The sequence below is a fragment of the Mirounga angustirostris genome, unplaced genomic scaffold (assembly GCF_029215605.1).
Source record: "Mirounga angustirostris isolate CCGP_5_RB_7025 unplaced genomic scaffold, mMirAng1.0.hap1 SCAF_7, whole genome shotgun sequence".
NCBI lineage: Eukaryota > Metazoa > Chordata > Mammalia > Carnivora > Phocidae > Mirounga > Mirounga angustirostris.
The window spans coordinates 145,435,117-145,456,760 of NW_026991715.1; the positions used below are offsets into that span (position 1 = coordinate 145,435,117).

At 40.8% G+C, this 21,644-nt stretch overlaps 1 protein-coding gene across 3 annotated transcripts in view; it reads left to right on the forward strand.

The window, feature by feature from the left end:
- Positions 1-21,644, forward strand: part of CTNND2 (catenin delta 2) — an 894,910-nt gene that overhangs the window by 662,150 nt on the left and 211,116 nt on the right. The window lies entirely within an intron of this gene.

The window sequence follows — 21,644 nt, forward strand, 5'->3', positions numbered from 1 at the left end:
GGCCCTTGGCTTCTAGCTGCATCCCTCCAGTCTCTGCTTCTGACATGACAGGGCCCTCTCCTCTGTGTGCAAATCTGTCTGTGTCTCTATTTCCAGATAAGTCCCATTCATAGATATGGGGAGTTAGGATTAACCTATCTCTTCGGTGGCACAATCCAATGTATAACAAAGAGCAACCAGGAGTGTGGTTGGAACCTAGAGCTCTGTCTAGGGGTAGGAGATGAGATCAGAGAGGTCAGTGTCCAGGGTTGGATCATGTAAGCCTTGCAAGCCAAAGGCCTTATCATCAATGCGGAGAAATCTGGACCTGCTTTTTGGCCAGGTGGTTGAGAAAGTAGCACATTGCAAGAAAGAATGCTTAGAGATTTTGGAATCCATTAAATGGTCATCAGAGAGGGTAGCTGGTGATATGAACGATCAGGAGAAGGTGAGTGGATAAATGAGGTGGGTAGGATTGCCTGGGTGCTTCTAAGGAGCAGTCAGAAAAGATCACCTCCTTGTAGTGATCTCACATGATTAAGAGAGTGTGATAAAAACCAAGTGGCTTATTAGATCTGAAGGAAATCTGGGTAGTTTCTGAGAGGACATGGAAGAATTTGGAATGACGCTGGTGTAAAGGAGAAAGACTGGGAAAGAAGTAGGGTCCTGTGCCCGCAGCCAGCAGAAAACTTCCGGGTGACAGGTGACAGGTCTGCATAAAGAGAAGGAAGGAGGCAGTGGCTCTAACACATGGAGCTGTAAGACTTGTTTCTAAAATGCTTCGGGATCTTATTATGTTTAAATACCATCATGGCAGAAGGAGGAAGAATGCAGAGTGGTAAGGGCCACGCATACTGGTCGGAGGGGGGAGATTGGCTCTTTGTCCCGGGGAGCAGTTGGCCATGGGGAAGTGAAGGCTTCTCAGGGATTTCAGCTCTTGTGAACACAGGAGAGGCAGGATGTGATCCCGGCCAAGCATCACCGTGGCTGGAAGTGAGATCTGAAGGAATGAAGACAGCCCAATATATATGTTTTTCATTTTCATGAAGGCTTGGTCTTTCACACATGAAAAGTGATAGAAGAGATGGAATCAGGAGTTATTGGGCCAGTGCTTCTAGCAGAAAGGGCCATGAGTCATCCTCAGTGGAGGATCATAAGTAGGCAGTATTGCTAATGGGCCAGGACAGAATTACAGCTAGGGAGGGCAGATAGGATTACGCGGAAGTATACATCAACCTGGTGTCTAGGGCCCCATGCTGTGGGAGCTAAGTCAGAATCACGGTGTTTTTAGAATATGTGGGGAGAAGCAGAGACAAAGGCACCCAGAGACACCAAATGGTGGGAAAGTAGTGGCCTTCTTTACTTCAAGGGAAATGGGACCTGATGACACACTAAAGATGTCTGGGGCTTGGTGGCCCTCTGTCACACCCCACCATGTACCTTTCTTTCTTCTACGTTTCATGCTTCTATCTCTCTGCCCTGCCGGCTCCATCTCTTGCCCCTTTTAGTTTTTCTCCCTCCTCCTAAACCTGTGCCTGTCATGGCATCTGTCAACTGTCCAGAGGTTTGGCCTTGGTGACTTTCTCCAAGTGTTGAGGAGACTGAGGGCTTCCTCTGACAAAGGTCTCTCCTCCCCATTGTCAGGGGCATCAGACATCATGACAGCTTTGTATGATACACCAGATAAGTGCCTTCTCTTGGCCCCAGAGATCACTCAGTAGGCACATCAGCAAGTATAGCTCCCCATGGGGAAATAAGTTGATAATTACCAGAATCCAGTTGAAAGAGAGCCCAGTTCTTGACAGGAAACACCAGCAAGAGAGACCTCACTGCTTTAATGGCCACTTCCACTGAGAATTTTCACAAGAGACCTGGGAGAGAGAAGGGAAACATGTTGGGAAAAGACTGGACGTAGGGCAGGAACAGCCCATAGTTTGTAGGTGGCAGCAAAAAGGAAGACTCACATCTCATTCCCAGGCTGGCTACCCGCTCAGCTTCCGAGCTGGTGATTGACCCGGTGCCATCAGACCACAGGGGAGAGAGAGCTCAGAGGTTCTGTCAGATCTAATGAGCAAGAGCCCTATTTCCTCAAGCCCAAGGTCCCTTTGTGGAAGACCGACTGTGGTAGGAGAGAAGAGAGCATCCGAGCCACCTGCTCTGAAAGGGGGCTAGAGCCAATTGCTGCACCAGTTCTATAGGTGTGGGCCACACAGGCAGAGACAGACATTCAGAGACAGCCTTGGGGCCTGCCTTTGTGTGAAGAAACCTCTCTTCTTCCTCCCCCCGCCCACAACAACGAAAGAGAAAGAACAAGGAGGCAGGAGGAAGGTGGGAAGCGAGCCAGGAAGCTGGAACTGGGTCCCGCCCTCAGGGGGAGTGGGATGTTGGGGGGGGGGGAGGCAAGATGGAGGTTATAAGATGGACAGGCTTCATTCTTTGTAACTGGAGTGAGACTATTTTCATAAACAAAAGTGGATGAAAGTTGAGAAATCAGACCAATGTGTTGAAATGTAACCAGCCTACAGTGAGAGTCCTGATTAAAACCACCAGGTACAGAATGTTCTCTTTGCAAGACAGTGATGAGTCAGAGAGCAGGCTCCGAAACTGGGTCATGACTTGGGAGCACTGATGCAGCGGGTGTTTTTTCTAATCTCTGACGGTTCCTAAAATTCACTTTGGGTTATTTTAACTTTATTTCTTCTGTGGCCCATGCTCTCCTGCTATTTTAGTGGGTTATCTTCTCATCAACCCACCCCCCTGAAATAGTTTAACAAAAGAAACAAATGACCCATCTAAATGTTAGTCCGTTCCTGTATGGATTACAGGTAGGGGACCGGGGTCTAACCTGGAGCTGCTCACCATGCCTTTTTTTCTTGGCACATTTCTGAATGGGATCCCCTGTATCATATTTTAGAGAAGAAGACCTGTAGCTGAAGAACCAATCCTTCCTTCGGGGGCATAGTCCAGGATAACCTCAACGTCAACTGACCTTTACGTTTCCCACAACTTCCTTTCCTTTCCTAGGAGAGGTTGCAGAAAAACCCGACCTCTGTCCTGCTGAGGAGGCTCCTCAGGGCTGCCAATTTGCCACCATTAGCCTTGTTTCCGAGTGAGAAATCTCTCAATTGTTGAACCAAGGAGGAGGCATCTTGTTGATCTGTTGTCCTCTGATTCTTCCCTTCCAGTCTCCAGGTTTTCCTGGCACATGGACTAGAGAGAACATTTTGTCAGAATACTGATAGGAACAACACAAGAACAACCCTCCACATCATGTCTGTGCACACATGGATTTATAATGCACACACTTCTCCCTCTCCAGATTTCATGGCAGCTCTGTGCTTTCCTGTATGTCGACAACCTCTGTGGCATTGATCCACTGTGAGTAAATGATCTTGTACTCGCCCTTTGTGAGCCTCTGACCACTTTTCCAACTTCACCAAGGCTATTTTTCCGTTTGAGTCTAAATCCAGAGTTTCGGATCTCCCCACACTGGTGGCACTTGCAAAAGTGTTAATGACATGCTCTCTGCACACTTGCGTGCACCATCTTGGAAATGTTTAACACCGCGGGAGCCAGATACCATGGAGGACAAGAACCCCCTGACTTGAATTAGAGCCTCAGTTGATTTAAGTGTAGGCAAATTTCTAATCACCCACATTTCAGTCATTCAAAATCAGATTCTTACTGGAAGAAATGTGTCTTTACACCCAAACTATCCCATAGATGTTTTGCCATATCTCTTCCCTATTAGGTACACTTCATCATTACAAATGTTTTTTTAAATGTTTCAAGAAAAGCTGTAGGTGATCATTATAAATGATGACTATTCCTTTTTGGTAGCTCCAGTGCACTTTTTAACCAAACCTCTAATGTAAGTGAAAGAAAAAACAGCTATTTTGTTAAGAGCCCTTCAAAATTCAAATTGCTCTCCTGCATTTACAATCCTTTTTAATTAATTTGCCTTTTGAATAAAAAGTAAAACACTGAGTAGGCATTAAGTCTTTTGTTACTCATATTTAATTTTATGTATGGAAAGATTTCTGCATTTCCTTTGTATCTATACAGGCTGTCTTCAACTTCCAAAGATTTCTTGAAAGAAACAGTCTTACAATTGACAATGTATTTTCCCTGGAAACAGTGGTATATAAGAAGACCAGGCTCCCCAGGACAGCTCACAAAAGCCTCATTAACCCAAAATGTCCCTGGACTATAGCAGGGGGTGAATACTAAAATAATATCCAGTCTCTTTATATTCATGGGGGAAAACAAAAATGTTCCAGTCAGAATGCTGGGAACTCGTCTCTAGTGTTTTCCTGCTTAGAAGCCAGTGTTCCCACACAGTCCCCATGGGTTCTGGGGTTAGAATGGAGACCATCCTTGCTAGAAACCACAGGTAATGGAATCTGCGGTCTGGGGCAGGGGCCCAAGCAGGACAGAGGCAGATAAGAGGGAGCAGGGAGACAATGACAGAGCCATTTTTGGAAAGCGTGGGTAAACTTTTAGAGACTCCATTGTATGGACTGAATGAAGGGGGACAGGGGATGAAGGCCAGAAAGTGGAGACTGGCAAATAAAACTATGTGAAGTGTGGAAGCTCCTAAATCCATCACCCACAAATCCCACTGACCCTCCCCAGACCTCACAGATGCCTGCCACTCCCTTCATTTAATTCCACTTTCCCTACTATCCTTTCTGTTGCCACTGCCTATATATTTTGAGCCAGTTTCTCTTTTTTCTGGTCCACTAGGGAAGAAGAGGGTTATCTTCCCAGCTGTCCTCTATTCTTTTATATATAATGCAAATACACTCGATTTTGCTGTTTGTATTACAGAGATTTTTTTACTGCTTTCACAGGTGATAATAGTCATACCAGGAATAAAATATTTCCCGCATAATTGTCACCCTTCTGTTTTTCATTTACATCTTGAAGACACAAATAATGTCACATTGGAAAATGGTAAAATAGTGGCTTGTACATTTGACCAGAAAGCTTCCCTCAGATTGTATCATAGAGTTCTCCCTTCAAGGTGGAGCTGTCCAGGGACTCCCGGGGAGAAGCAAGATGGCGCCAGGGAGGAGGGGTGAGAACTGGGTCCCCTATTCACAGGCTAGAATAACCCCCATCCTATTCTAATAGATACTGAAATCAGATCACAGGAGAAAGAAATTCCATCAAAGTTCTTTTAGTAAAGGGTGAATCTGAATTCATGTTTACTGGCTATTTCTTCTTTCTGTGGATAAAGATATTCCAGAGTCACCCCTGGCCCCACCGCATATGCAGAGTTCTTTCCAGTGGTCCGCTAGATGGCATCTCCGTTCAGAAACACACCTATCAGCTCTGGCATGCGAGGCACTATTCCTTTCTTCTCTTGCTGATGAGCACTGCACAGTGAAGGGGCCTCATACCCATGGAGGCAATGATGGTGCCCACAAGCGAGCCACAGCTTTTCCAGCTGCTGCCTCCTGGCTCAGCCTGCCAAGCACACCTGACACTCTCTATCACTGGATCTCTAAGCAGACCCTCATATTTCTTAATTTTATAACTAGTTGAAGATATCCAAGAGAAAGTTAAGGCACTCTAGCCTGAATTAACCATAAAGAGGGGGCGTGTGGATCCTGTGGTTAAACTGGAGTAAGCAGCCATGAGAAAATGAGGAATCACAAGCTACGGAAAAGATGGGCAAAAATGAGGCAAGGCAGCCTAGGACAGATTGGATTAGGGAGCTGTTTATATGGTCATTAAAGAAAGAATGGAAAAACAGTTGGTCAGAGGACACTGAATATGGGTTATATTAGTTTCTTCTTTCCACTGTAACACATTACTACAGACTTAGTGGCTTACTACAACAGAACTTTATGACCTTACACTTCAGGAGGTCAGAAATCTGAAATCCATTTCACCGGGCTGAAATCAAGTTGTGGGCGGGGCTGTGCTGTAGAGTCCTATATGGAGAACCAGTTTCCTTGCTCTTCCAACTTCTAGAGGCCACTCATATTCCTTGGCTCTGTGGCTTCTTCCTCCACCTTTTCAAGGTCATTCCAACCTCTGCTTCCATAATCATATGTCCTTTCTTTGACTCTGACCCCTCCTGCCTCCCTCTTATAAGGACTGTTGGGATTACATTGGGCCCACACAGATAATCCAGAATAATCTTGCATCTCAAATTCCTTAATTTAATTGCAGCAGCTAAGGCCCTTCTGGTCTTTGGGGGCTTTACATGTAATATATTCACAGGTTTCAGGGATTTTCACATCTCTGTGTGAGGGAAATTTTTTAGCCTACCACATAAGTCCTTGTCCACTGATAAGATAAACTTAAATGTCTTGGAAGAAAAAAAAATCAGAATAGGTCTTCTTCCCTCTCTTACGATGTTCTAGAAAATTACAGGTATTTATGCTTACCTTCATTGTTCTGAAAAAGAACCTGATGGAGGCTAAGGAAGAGATGAGACACAGTAATCTTGGAAAAAGACTTGGATTCAACTCTTGCAGTGACAGAAAAGAGCAGGTGTGAGTGGAACGTATCACAGTGTGAGAAGGAGTGAGGACCTGGTGACCGGGTGACCCCACTGCAGGGAGGGGAGGTTACTCTTGTCACATTCCCAGCAGAAGAGTTGAGGCCACATGCTGAGCCCTGTTTGATTGGCGAGAGGCTGGGAAACCATATTTTCTGAGCTTCACCAATACAATTTTACCTGGCCATTAAACTAAAGAATTGGAGATTGTTAGAAGAGAAAATGGAAAGGTAGCTGTTCAAAAACAAAAGGTAACTTTTCATACCAGTGGCTCAGACATACCACATGTGCAGACCCAGTGAGTTTATGCTTCCATAACATATGAGGGGAACAGCTGTGGTAGAAATGGTGCCATTAAGCCAGTTGTGATTGTGTAAAGTAATGAGAGCCCCTCAGCCAGCCAAGAGCTAACATTCTCAAAACTAAACCAAGAAAGATTTCTTGGTAAGGTTCTGGCAATTTCTGCATTAACAATGGAGGCAATAGAGACTGGTACCCTGGCTCACAACACCCCCTTATATGAAAGACTTATTTGGCCAAAGCAGTCAACTTTTCTAGGTTGGCTTTATAGATTATCAGAGTCTAAACAGAATGGCTCTCCCACTGGCATTGACAGTATCCAATATAATAGTTCAAACTAATAAGGAAGCTCGATAGGCACTAGAGATTTCGGTGCTGTCAATGATCTGGAATTTTTTTTTCCAATCCCAATTTCTGAGAAAAAGCCAATCTCTCTTTGTCTTTACCTGAAAGACCATGTAATCTATTTTAACAGTTCTCAGACAAGGATATGTTAATGCCCTTACCTGTGACCAGAATTCGTATGAAGGGACTCAAACTTACTGATATAAAAGATATTCTAATCTACAGCTTTGATGATTAATGATTACTAGGCTTACAAAAGAATGGGCTGACAGATCTGGACCTGGCGTGACTCATGACAAAGTGAGACTGGCTTGTAAAGTCTGCAGAATTATAAGGGATAACCCAATAGGGAAAATCTGAAGAATCAGGGATCTTTCCCAAATGATGAAAAATATCCCATGCCCTCCTGAAATGAATAAGAAATAATAATACTTGGTAGAACTCCTTGGGTCCTGGAGAAGTCATATCTTATATTTGGGATATTATTAAGTCCCATTAGAAAAAAAATAAAGAAAAGAAGGGAATTGAAAAGAAAAAAAAGATAGAAAAATAAAGTCACTTTTGAAGATGATCCCAAAGAGCTAAAAGCTTCTGTAGGTCTTCATTAGATACGAGTATTGAGTATAACCCTGAATACCTAAGATCCACAGCTGCTTTACCCAAACATTGACAAATGCTCAAAGAGGTTGGAGTTCAAGGCAAAAGCCAGTAGGCGCAACAGAAAAACAGCCTTAAGGCTGAACATAATGACTGAGTTTCCACCATTAGGTATTTACTTTTTGAAAGGCAACCAATGGCTTGCTAATAGAGATTGTTTGCATCTCTGAGAGACATTTGAGGCCTAAGATCCCTGTTAGACCTTGGAGAATGTCAGAAAACATGGAACTAAGAAAGAGTCTATCCCCAAACTCTGATTAAGTGCAGGGTTTTGCTTAAGAACGCTCTAAAGTTTGGTTATACCAGAGGTGTCCACTAGATACATGAAGAGGATCCCTCAGAACTGAGATTCTCCTGCTTTATATCTTGTGGGGCTTCATCCTCCATGGAAGAAATCCCAACCTAGGATTCCTTATCAGAGCAAGTCCAGCAGTAACAGGACTTGTAGACAAGAGCACAAAACAATGGAGAAGGAACACCTTTGGAAGGCTGCTTCCTTCCAACCTCGTTTATAGAAGAGTGCATATTAACAGAACAGAAATCAAAACCATGGCACCAGAGCATGTCTTCCTAGTTGACCAGGTTGTATTTTTTCGAACGATCATTTGAAAAGGTGCTAGTGATAGTGAGTCATTCATGGCTCATATAGACAGGGTTGATCATCCAGTGTGCAACCTGCCACATTAGGATGACTTTTTCCCTTGACTAGTTGGTTGGCTTTTATCACATGGGTCCATTTCATCCTCATGACCACTTGGCCTTGAAAGCAAGTGCGCTGATCCTATGTTGGGAAAGTGCCAACTCGTGAAAATCTCCTTTCAAAATCTTCAAAGTAAATCATAATTTCCTCATTCAAATTGCCATTTCTCCACCCCTGCAAGCATGGATATCTTTATTAATAAATACCACACAGTTTTTCCTCTTATCTTTAAAAGTTTCCAAAGCTAATGTTTTCCCACCTTTTTGCAAGTCCCCAGGATCTAGATTTAATTTTTCTGCAGTAAGAAATGAATCAATAAGGGCGCCTGGGTGGCTCAGTCGTTAAGCATCTGCCTTCAGCTCAGGTCATGATCCTACGGTCCTGGGATCGAGCTCCACATTGGGCTCCCTGCTTGGCGGGAAGCCTGCTTCTTCCTCTCCCACTCCTCCTGTTTGTGTTCCCTCTCTCGCTGTGTCTCTCTCTGTCAAATAAATAAATAAAATCTTAAAAAAAGAGAGAAATGAATCAATAGATGATAATTTGTTTTGCAATTTAGATTTTTTTCATTTTAGTGTCCTAAACCCTGAAGAGTGACAGCAGAATGTGAAGATTTTGAATTATGAATAATCTTCCTCATTGTTCTGACTTTTATCTGCCTCTCTACCACTGAGCCCAAGTTCATCTAATGGAAATTGGATATTCAACCATGGGCCTGAGTACTACATTATTTCACATGATTTTATATCTTTTTTGCATTAAGGAAAACAAGCCATCTGCATATCTATAATTAGCTAATATATTCAGCATTGGTTCCTATAAACAAGATGCAGGTGTAAGGAGTGCTGAAGCATTTTGTTCGTAGTGTTGGCTTTTACTTGTGGGAAAAATTACTCTCACTTCATGAAATAAAAAAAGTTATAAGAAAAACATTTTTAAATGTGTGTAATATTTGCTGAACTGGTGTCCTATTTATAGCTGTATAATATTCTAAGGCTCTCAGATCTCTTCTCTGGCACCAGAAATCTTTGTTCTGAAGTACTAATTTGCTTGGCACATGACATTTTTCCTGAAGGGTAGACTGTGAAAATTGACTTTATTTCAAAATTTTGAAGTTTACAGTCAAAACTGCGTTCTGTCAAAAAATACTTGGCCATGGACATTCAGCGGTGAGCAAATTAGGCAAGATCTGTGCCCTCACCATGCGTATATCCCTCTAGGTGGGAGTGGGGAAGAAATCAACAGAGAGGTATGTGAAATATATCAGGGGTAAATGGGAGCGAAGGAGGAATACCGAGAAAGGGAGGTAGACCAACAGCAGAGGGGATGGGGTGCAGGGTAGATGTGCTATTTTTGATGGCTAATAGGTTGAGTGGACACTGGAATGATGAAAAGGAAGTCATTCTGTGGAGTCTGGGAGAACACATCTGGCCACTCAAGAACTTCCAGAAGCCCAGAGGAACCGAAACCAAAAGTGGATAAGAGAGATTGATGAGCAGTGGAAGCAGAAAGAAGACAGGGACTGGTCACATAGGACCAAAGGCCAAGGTTAATGATCTTCTTAATATGATGGAATCATTAGGAGATTTTTCTCTAAGATTTTATTTATTCATTTGAATGACAGAGAGCGCACAAGCAGGGGGAGAGGCAGAGGGAGAGGGAGAAGCAGACTCCTCGCTGAGCAGGGAGCCTGATGCGGGGCTTGATCCCAGGACCTGGAGATCATGACCTGAGCCGAAGGCAGACACTTCACTGACTGAGCCACCCAGGCGTCCCTCATTAGGAGATTTTGAGCAGGAGTGACATGGTGTTTTAAAACATGCATGTTTAAAAACAAAACAATAAATGATTCTGCCTACTGTGTATGTTTTTAAAACAAAACAAATTCTTCCCTAAGTCCCCTGCCTCTACCAGCCTATTAAAAACTGAAAGTATAATCATCACCTTCCTTTTAATCTGGAAAAAAATTTTATGCAAAAATACACATAATTCATTTGAAAATTATTAAGTAATTAAAAATGCAAACCAGAGCATATATGTATTCGGTAGTTTTTATTTTTTTCATTTTTTATTTTTTTAAAGATTTTTATTTATTTATTTGTCAGAGAGAGAGGGAGAGTGAGCACAAGCAGGGGGAGCAGCAGAGGGAGATGGAGAAGCAGACTCCCCGCTGAGCAGGGAGCCTGATGTGGGACGCGATCCCAGGACCCTGGGATCATGACCTGAGCCGAAGGCAGACGCTTAATGACTGAGCCACCCAGGCGTCCCTATTCGGTACTTTTTAAATGCATAATTAGAAAATGGTAAATAAGAAAATATGGAAACTTGAATTTTTTAAGTCAGGGATTTCATATGTTGAAGGTATTTTTTAAGGTTTATTTATTTATTTTAGAGAGGGTGGGAAGGGGCAGAGGGAGAGGGAGAGAAATCCTCAAGCAGACTCCCTCCTGAGTGGGGAACCTGATGCAGGGCTCAATCCCAGGCCCTGAGATCATGACCTGAGCCAAAACCAAGAGGCAGATGCTTAACCGTCTATGCCACCCAGGCTCTCCATGTTGGAGATTTTTTTAAAGAATTTAAGTGAGAAACTCTGCTGAGAACTAGTGTCTGAAAATAGAGTAAAGTCAGAGTATTTTATTATTTGTAATTGGGATTCCAGCCATCTAATCTGGTATACTCCAGGACTGAAGATATTTGAACTGAAATTATTAATGTAAGGAAATAACAATCTTTTCAATCTCTGTGCCTATTTATTAGAAGGTAGAATATCAACAGGGTAGGTCCTTTGAACCCACAAGTCTTGGTGAGTTATAAGAAAAAGAAAATTATTACTACACAATTTAAATTGGAATAAAATAATCGAAAGAAGTGAGTGAATCACATTTTTATGGGAGAAGGAAGAGGAGACATTTGGAATTACTTTCTCTCTTGAATATATACATATACAGTACACTTATTTATACACGCATATTATTTTATACATATATTTATGCATACATTTATTATTTATTGTTACATATGTGTCACATTATAATATGTGTGCATGTAAATTTTTAGACATGTGTGATTTAGTACCACTCACTTACTAAAATCACCAGGAGAGAATTTCTGAGATAAATGCCCACGTGATACCTAGAATATCTACGTCTCCTTCTCCATTAAGGATGACACAAAGGTTTAGGATACGTTGCACTGCACTTGATGGGATTTCTTAGAACATAATTTTTTAAAATTCAAAGGTCACAGATGCACCAAAAACAAGTGTATTTTCTTATTATGCCAAGTCCAAGTGTCATATAAATGTTCTGTTTGGGCTGATGGACAAAATGAAGAGTGAATAACATTTAATCAGCTGAAAAGTATCACCAAATAACTCATATTTCAAGATGCCGTGTTGCAGACAGATTTCCCTGGTAACAGCTTTGTGTTCCGTAGAAACATGTGAGAAAATAAGGTTGACATGTTCCAGTTTGTGGATTCTCAAAAGAGCTGGTCTCAGTGGTTGCATCTGACAGACAACTGTGGGGAGCTCCAGGGAGCTCTGAGTGGGGGAACCTATGGTTTTCCCTTTTGCTCAGCTTCCAAGATCCCCTGCAGCCGCCACCCACTGATTCTGTGGGGAGAGCTAACTGGAGAATCACAAGATGGACTTCACCAGTCACCTTGCCGGGGCTCAGCGCACAGAGCTGTTGGAATAAGAAAAGCAAAGTAAATTTAAACAAATGACTGAGAGTTGTAGAAAACCTCCTCGTCCCGTCAAACTATTCATGAATTCCTCAATGCCGGAAAATGGTCAAGAATGTTTCATACATAGGATACATTTACTACCCAAATGTCTTCTTTTTTACTGTCTCTCAAATTAATTCTCTTGCCTCATTGCCACAACTTCCCTTCTCATTCTTCTGCTCAGAAACTGTGAGTGGATTCTCATGTCCTGCCCCCTCAACTATTTCCTTGTTTCGTGGAGTTCAGTGCCAGCCCCAGGCTGGTCTCTTCCTGGCATCCCACAGCACTCCCTGCATCCTGCCCCTGGGAGATGCTCTCTGCAGGGAGATGCCATTCTCTGCATGCCTCTTGTCTTCTCCAGCCTCCCATGCTGATCCATCTTCAGAGCCCTCATCCATGTGGCCTGCAGGCATTCTAGACTGTTGGCCAAACAAGCTTTCTTCAAACATTCTCTTAAATTCTGTGTTTTTTCTTTAAAATCCTATAAATCTTGAGGTGCCTGGATGGCTCAGTCAGTCAACCTTCTGACTCTTGATTTCTGCTCAGGTGATGATCTCAGGGTCATGGGATCGAGCCCCACGTGGGGCTCTGTGCTCAGCGGGGGAATCTGCTTGAGATTCTCTCTCTCTTCCTCTTCCCCTCCCTTACCCCCCCCGCCCCCCGCTTACACACACACGTACACATGTACACTCTCTCTAAATAAATAAATAAAACTTTTAAATGAATAAATGAATGAATCAATAAAATCCCATAAATCTTATATTCTATTCCATAAATTATCTAAGTCTGATTATGAAAATAATAATAATGCCTCCACCCACATACCACTAGTCTTGGGTAAATTTAAGGGCAAAGATGTCCCACCATCTAATGCACTGATGCCTGCTCTTTTCCCCCCAACCCTATCATACATGTACCCTACTTTAAGAAGTATGGACCCATTGCATCTCAAACATTTTCAAGTTTAATCATGTTCTAATTGTATGGTCCACCAGTTTTCAAACTTCTTAAAATCAGTTTAGTTGTTATCTCTTCCAGAACTAATTAATTAACTCACTCCACTTCCCAAGGAGGCTGGTTTCATGGCCTTCCTGTGGGCTTCATAGGAAGCCTTATTTTTTATATTTCACCTTATTTATTCCTGTGAGTTTCTCCCTTGTTAGTCCATGAGATCCTCAAGGAACACAGCACATTGCTTATTACTAAATATCAGTTGAGGTGAACAGGACTGAAATTCTTTCCTCAACCAGTGTTTAGTCCAGTAAATATTGGCTATTACTACCACAGAAGAGTGAGCAGATATATCTTCAGAACATATAGGTGACTTCATAACCTAGAATAAAAAAGACATTTGCATGACAAGAAAGCACTTAAGCAAATTTTATATTCTGTACAATTTATAGGTATAAGGAAAGTCTTACTTGATACAGTTTAAAGTTTCAAAAATGTAGATATTTAAAAATAAAATAAATGCACAGGAAAGTTTTCTCTATCCATCATAACTCCTTTTGGAGAAATATATTTATTTTAATACTCATTATTGTTATAACCATAGGCTATCTAAGATACAAAATAATTTTTCTATTATTTCTATGTCTATATTTAGCATAATTTTATATTTTAGAAAGGTGTTATTTTCCATTTTGCCATAACAAAAGAATAGCAATTTTTTAAATGTGTGCTTTTATAATGCCAATGAAATAGAAATTTAAATGAGGGGCTGTGCCTTTCATAAATGCTTTGCCATCTGTCAGTCAAATAAAAACTACAATGTGATGATTATCAACACACTTGTTTATTGAAATTAAAGGCCAGCAGTCTTAGTCAATCATGATGCTTTCAGCTATATTTTCCTCCCTACCTGCAAAACAGAGCTAGAATTTGACCATTTCTTAGCACTCAGACTCCCATTACTCCCATCCAAAGCTACCATATTTCTTTTGCCCCTGGACCATCTCAGTGGCCCCTACCTGATGTCCCTGCTTCTGCCTTTGGGCCCTGACAATCTGCTCTCCACATGGCACATACAGGTGTCTTTAAACAAGTGTGTTCGGTCACCCTTCTTGGTCTCATCTTCCTCAGGGTCAACCCAGTGCCCTTACAGTGGCTAAAAGCCCCTGCTGGACCCAGCCCCACTCTGCCTGGCAAGCCCTCTCATCGTCTCCCTCTCCTTCACTGTACTCTAGCCACACTGTTCTCCTTACACGTCCTTGGGACTTGCTATAATTCCCTCATGGCCTTCGGTCTCTGCCTGAATGTCCCCTAACCATGGTACCCTGACCCACCACCTTCACACCGTCCCACACACTACATCTTTTTCTCCTGCTGTCTCTTCTTTATGGTTCTTATTCCTGGGGAGGATCCCAGTTTTTGAGGAGCTTAAACCTTATACATTGTGGTGGATCGTCTTTAAGGATCTAAATTATAACTAGAAAACTGTTAGGTCCTTCTCCAGATAAAGCTACCTCTGTTCTTCACTACTGAAATGGTCCCATTGGCTGGTTTCCTTATTTAACTTCTGATTCCTCTCCAGGTATGTGGGCTCCTTTGAGGGAGGGGCTTCGTTCATCTTATCCCCCTCTGGGCCCAGCTCCTGACAGACTAAGCACTCCATAAACATTATCCAGTGAGGGACTGTCTCATCAGTACAACAATGAAACTTTTGGGGGTAATGTATGTGGGCTTCTTATGTGCACATTCTAAGATACTTTAATAATTTCCAAATAGCAAAGTCATGTATCTGCCTTACAGGGTTTGCATTTTCAGAATTGATGTGTTTATCTAAAATTCTCTTTGAGATGCTGAGCAATATATGAATTTAGCTTTGTCATTCACAAATATGTTGATTGAGTTCAATCTGGAACATAGTAAGGGAGACTCTTATTGCAGGCATTCTCTGTGATTGCCGCTACTTTGTGATGTTGTATTCCGTATCTACAAGGACAGCACAAACATTATGTCAGATAATAGAAACCATTAGACTTCTTTGGAACACGGTGAGTGTGTCTGAGTGGGGTCTTCGGAAAAGGAATGTGTAGAATCGCTTGAAATTCTTTCTTGTTAAAAAAAGCAAAAGTGGGGGCCTTACCTGGGTGCTCTTGAAAAGGAGTGTTGAAGCTTACCTTTGGCACCCAGCAGTTCTGAGAACCGAGTTGAGATGCAAGGTGTCGGCCTCGGCCTCTGGATGGAAGGTTCTGAGGCTCTTTGGCCTCTATGCCGGCTTCATCGGTGGGCAGCAAGATTGTCAATGTTCATCCATGTAGACTGACTGTGGTTCATTCTGGGACAGGGAGATGTCTAGAAGAGTTCACTGTTCGTGATCAGTTAGCAAAAGAGGGGACAGAAAGGGCCAAGGACTATGGGAAATGTAATGTTTGTGGTGTTTCAGGTAACTTGTTTTTTTTTTAAAGTGTCCCATAAAATGCATCACTGTGTGGAATCATGATTCACATTCAGACTAAAATAAAGGTCTTTCCCCCCTCTTTCCTTTATTTCTTTAAAGAATGGGATCATGAGGGTGATGAGAAGTGGAAATGTCGAATTGCTATAAAATAGATCATTTCGGAGATTTTCATAAGAAATGGTTTTCTTTAACCAGGGTTACGGCCAAGAACCTATTACCAATCCATAACCTAATACAATATCAGCTACTTCTCTAAAATTGAGGATAGTAAAAAAAGAAAAATGTCCAGAATCACCCTTCAAGATGATCATGTTGTTATAGGTATAGGCAGATGCCTTGGTGATGGTCCTGGATGCCGCCTGAGGACATGTTGAACGGGGCGGGAGCTGGGTTTGGAAATATGTACAAGGTGACAAAGATCTCGAATGTGGGGGTCTTTTACACTGGGAAGAAAAGGGAAATCAAACAACAGTAATAATGTATTCGCAGACTTGTTCATCTTTTCCATATGTTCAAAAACCAAGTAGCTTTCTGCTAGACACAGATGGACATGAAGCCGGAACTCCTACATCAGGGCACAGGACTAGCACCTGGGAAATCTGCGTGAGACTAGAACCTCTGCAGTCGTTCAGTTTATTACCGGTTAGATCTTTTGTTACTGGTTGCATCATTTGCTACAAGTTGCATTTTTAAATCTGTTCATTAGAAGCTAATTTGTTAAATCAAAACATGGTCTTTCTCTCTTTTTGCTTAATAATTCTCTCTATATTTCAGAAAAGGATTTTCTTTTTTTTTCTAATTAGTATCACCTCAAAACTATTTTTCAGTGCCTTTTTTTGATCAATTAATTTACCATAACAAGAAAAACCACTGCAGTTCCGTTCTTTTTAAAAATACAGATTAATTAATTCCTGTACTTCCTTGGAAATATATCTAGCAAAATATGTCATGGGTACAATATTGATGCAGCACCCTTTGATATTTTTTAAATGACTACAGTTCATTCTAGAATAAATATGTTCCTTATTTAATCTCATTAGTTATACACCTAGATGAGGTTAATGATCTATTAGATAATAAACAGTCTACACACTAAACAAAATTTATAAAGCTATAACTCTGAATTGTATACCTTTCACTGACTCTATCATATGTTACATATCATGCTCTTACTAAGTTAATTCATATATTGACCAGGCAATAAGTCAACTAAGAATATCCTTTAACAAGTTAATACAGTGGTATTTCCTTGACAGATAATATTTGTTGAGCTCTTTGTTAAATAATTCACATTTGAAGTTTCATTGACTCCTGAAAACAACCCCATGAGACAGGTTCACATTTTCTTTGTGTTTTACAGACATTTAAGTAACTTGCCTCAAGAGACACAGGTTTAAGAGAGGGAGAATGATTTGGACCTTGCTGCTCCAGCCTCATAGCTAGGACCCCCTCCGAACACTGCAATACCCTTGCTCTCTAACACATAATTTAAAAAGAAACATAATCCATCTTGGTTCACCTATGGAATGGAGAAAGTAGATCATTTTGGACAACTATAGAGATAAATTTTCTCTCAAAATTCTCAAAAATAATTTTTTTTTAAGATTTTATTTATTTATTCATGAGAGACAGAGAGAAACAGAGGGAGAAGCAGGCTCCCAAGGAGCGGGAAGCCCGATGCGGGACTCGATCCCAGGACCCTGGGATCATGACCAGAGCCGAAGGCAGACGCTTAACCATCTGAGCCACCCAGGCGCCCTCAAAAATAATTTCTACCTTAAGACTAAAAAAGACTTTAGCCTTTATCAGTTGTACCTCTGGGTTGCTCAGAGGCAACTACAGATACCCACATCAATTCAAACTATCTGAAAACACTGACTGCTTAACTGGCTTTACTCTAAGGGTCAGGGATGGAATTCAGTGAGGTAAAATATGTATTTTACAAACTGTGATAACTTTGTAGTTTCTGCATTAAAATGGAAAAGTGAGTTTCAGTTACCCCTGGTTCAGCCTCTGGCTTCACATCCACAAACTTTGCATCTTCCAGTAGCTTCTTAAGCAGAGAAAATTACGTAATTTTTAAACATCAGTAGGGAATAGAAAACAACTATATCTATTTTTTATTGTTTAAACTAATACCATTGAAAAATAACAGTTAATTAAGAATTTACTAAAATCATTGAGTCCAAGCTTTTAGTCAGCTTTCTGTGAACCATTTTGCAGACACTGTGAGTTGATTGCTTACAAATATGTAAAGTGAGAGGAGGTGTGCTGTATATTATTAATCCTGCAGTCCATTATTAAAATTTACAGATGCAGCTTAGTTTCTCTTAGCACTAACCAGAAGCCCAAAGACATATCCACTTTGCTTAAAACCAAGTAGATCCTTGAGAGGTATGGAAATGTTTACCCAGGTCCTTAGCTATTTAAGGATCTTATTTAATCACCAATAGGTTAAAAAGAAGGCTACTCCAGCCTCTTCCTTCTTCCCCCGCTCAGTTCCAAATTCCTACTCATTTCAGATGCACAGTAGCTGGGCAATCTTTTATTGCCAAGAACACCTGTAGCCCTTGCCCTCAGCATCTCACTATCCTTAAAGCAACTTTTCCTAGCATTTCTCTAAATGAAAATAGGTACCCCCAAGAGGAATTCTATTCCCTGGTAAAGTGCTCTGTAACCCACTATCCATCATCATCATTATCATTTTATGAAGACTGCCATGAGCTCGCAAACACTGCTGTAATTAGATGTGTTCTAAATTATTCATTGATGTTGATATCAATTTAATGATAATAGCTAATTCATTGGTAAATATATTTTATTCTTAATGCAGATAATGTTAAGAGTAATAAGTTCACTAAGTGGCAAGGCCCCCCCCCTTTTTTTTTGCAACAGGTGATATTGCATTACCTGCATTTTTTCTTGTGCTTAATTTAATTGCCTATCCATTTGTTTCCAGATTTAAAAGGCTTATATGTATTCTGCCTTGTAATGAAACGACAAAGAAGAAAACCATTGTATCTTACTCTTGAATGATTTTTAGATACTTTTACTTCCAGAGTTTAAATTGTGAAAACAGTAGGTTACTGTATGGCAAAGGTGTGGAGGCAATTTTCACTCTCTCCTGATAACAAACTGGGTGAGCTTCACTGATTCTGTGCACATGCATCCCAACCTTCATCCCCAAAAGACTGTCGGTGTCAAGTTGAAGAATGCCCTCTCTCTAAACGACCTGAAAGCACAGGCAGAAGGGCATCGTTTTGCTTTGTTTGACTGGTTGATCTTTTTATTTCTCCTGCTGTGGGGTTCATCAGCCTCCATCTTCCTTACTTCTTGGGGACTACTCTCTCAATCTAGATACCTGAAGTTTAGAGCAAAACATACAAATAAATGTGAGCTATTGACATAGGAACAACTGACTAAAGTGGACCATCTATCAAAGAATCATTTAGTTAGTGAATTTATGGTTGTCTACTCAAGTTATGTATGAAAAGACGTTTCCAGTCATTCCTTGAGTCTGTCAAGTTCAGGAAAGTAGCAGATCGGAAATTTGTTCATTCCAGATCTAATTCAAGCTATTGTTTTCCCTATCTGTATTTCAACATCGATGGCTTTTATTCAGTCATTGGTATTAATGTAAGTAAATCTGAATCACAAGTCAGTTTTAAAAGGGAAGGCAACACAATGAAATACCACTATAAACTATTAGAATGGCCAAAATAATAAAAAAAAAACAATAACAGTAAATGCTGGCAATGATATGTAGCAACAAGAACTCTCATCCGTTTCTGATAGGAATGAAAAATGGTACAACCTCTGTGGAAGACTATTTGGCAGTTTCTTACAAAACTAAACATACTCTTACTATACAATCCAGTAATTGTGCTCCTTGGTATTGACCCAAAGGATTTGAAAACTTATGTCTATACAAAAACATACAAATGATTATGGATAGCAGCTTTATTCATAATTGCCAAAACTTGGAAGCAACCATGCTGTCCTTTAGTAGATGAGTGGATATATAAAGTGTACTACATCCACACAATGGAATATTATTCATTGCTAAAAAGAAATGAGCTATCACGCCATGAAAAGACATGAGGAAATCTTAAATGCATATTACTAGGTGAAAGAAGGCAACCTGTAAAGACTAGATACTATGTGATTCTAACTCTGTGATATTCTGGAAAAGGCAAACCATGGAGAAAAGAAAAAGATCAGTGGTTTCCAGAGGTTAGGGGAAGGAGGGGATGAATAGGAGGGCACAGAGCATTTTAGGGCAGTGGAATTATTCTGTAGGATACTAGATACTATAATCGTGGATACGTGTCATTATACATTTCCAAGACCCAAAGAATGCACAACACGGAGAGTGAACTAGACTGTAGACTGTGGACTTGGGGTGATTATGACATGTCATTGGAGGTTCATCATTTGTAACCAAAGTACCACTCAGTACATGTGATAATGGGGGAGGCTGTGTACGTGTGGGGGCAAGTGGAACCTGGGAACTCTCTGTACTTTTTGCACAGTTTTGCTATGAATGTAAAACTGCTCTAAAAATAATGTCTTTTGAAGTAGTAAAAATAATAGGGAGAAGGGAAAAGGAAACTAACATGACAACCAACCACACTATTCTTCCATTCGTCTGATATTTACTAACTTATTACCATAGGGCAGATGTTCTTCTTGTGTGTTTTATTTTATTCTATTTTACATATATTTAGATCTGATATTATATGGCATTTGATTAGTACTGTTTTAATAAATACTAAACACAGACTTTTGAAGAACTGTGCATGAAGATGATGAAGGGAGAAAGGGGAGAGGGTGAACTGGCCTGGAATGATAGCATGTGAGCTAGAATACGGGCCCCACCTGCTGGGCATGGAGTGCCCAATGGGGAGCATAAATGGAAAAGAGATTGTTGGCGGGTTAGTGGGAGAGGCAATAAAGGGGTCATTTCAAAGAAAAGAGTTTCCCCTGATCATTTTTCAAAAAGAAGTTGTACTTTATTAATGTTTAACATAGGTTTGTTTGGAGTCTTATAGGAGTTTAGGGTTGGATATAAGAAGAAACAAGAAGAACTGGGTGCAGGGAGAAGTTAATGGGAGGCAGGATCCAGGAGAAAAGCGAAGCAGGGAGTGGAGTGCGGAGGACAGCACCCGGACCCGTCCGCAGCAACCCACAGCGCCCGAAGTCCTGCCATGGATAGAGACCCCGCAAGGGAACTGAGAGTCCACCTCTCACCTTCCCTCCTGGTCCTTTTGGGATGACGGGTTTAGCAGGAGGAGGCAGAACCAATGGCCATCACATTTCACATCTATGAACTCAAGTCTCACTAATGTTTGGCTTTAGGATTCCCAAATTCTTAGATCAAATTCAACCCAAGAAGACAAAAGTTTTTTTTTATATATGATCCAATGATGCCCCCAAAATAAGAGCAAAAGAAAAGGTTTATCAGCTTAGTTGTGTTTCTCTAAATAGATTAAAATAAACTTGAGATTTCATTATAAATTTAGATATATGGCATTAATTAGGGTCACACTGCAAACACTGTGTTCACATTGTACTATTAAGAATTGATACTGCATTTGTTCTGAATTCATTTTTCTTTAATGCTTTGAAACAATATTTTAATAGCTTAATGCATTAAGTTGTATGAATGGGAAAATAAGTTATAAATTAGGAATACTAATTGTAATCTACAATATAGCTAAATATATAGGTACAGATAAGATGGATAGATTAGATAGATTGGAGAAGTATCCAAGACCTCCCTTATGAGTAAAAATCAGCTTTCCAAAATCTACAACTTGAAAGAAGGTATGTTAGAAATGTTATCAGTAGGATATGAAAGCAAGTAAAGGCAATCAAATCTAAGGAGAACACTGGTTTGTTTTCTTTTTTCCTTTGTGTGCTCTAAGTCAGTTCAGTCACATTAATTTTAGCAATTGCTCCATAAGAAAAACCCATTTTGGTCTACATAGTGAAAGCTTACTCTCTAAGGCAAAAGTTGTGCC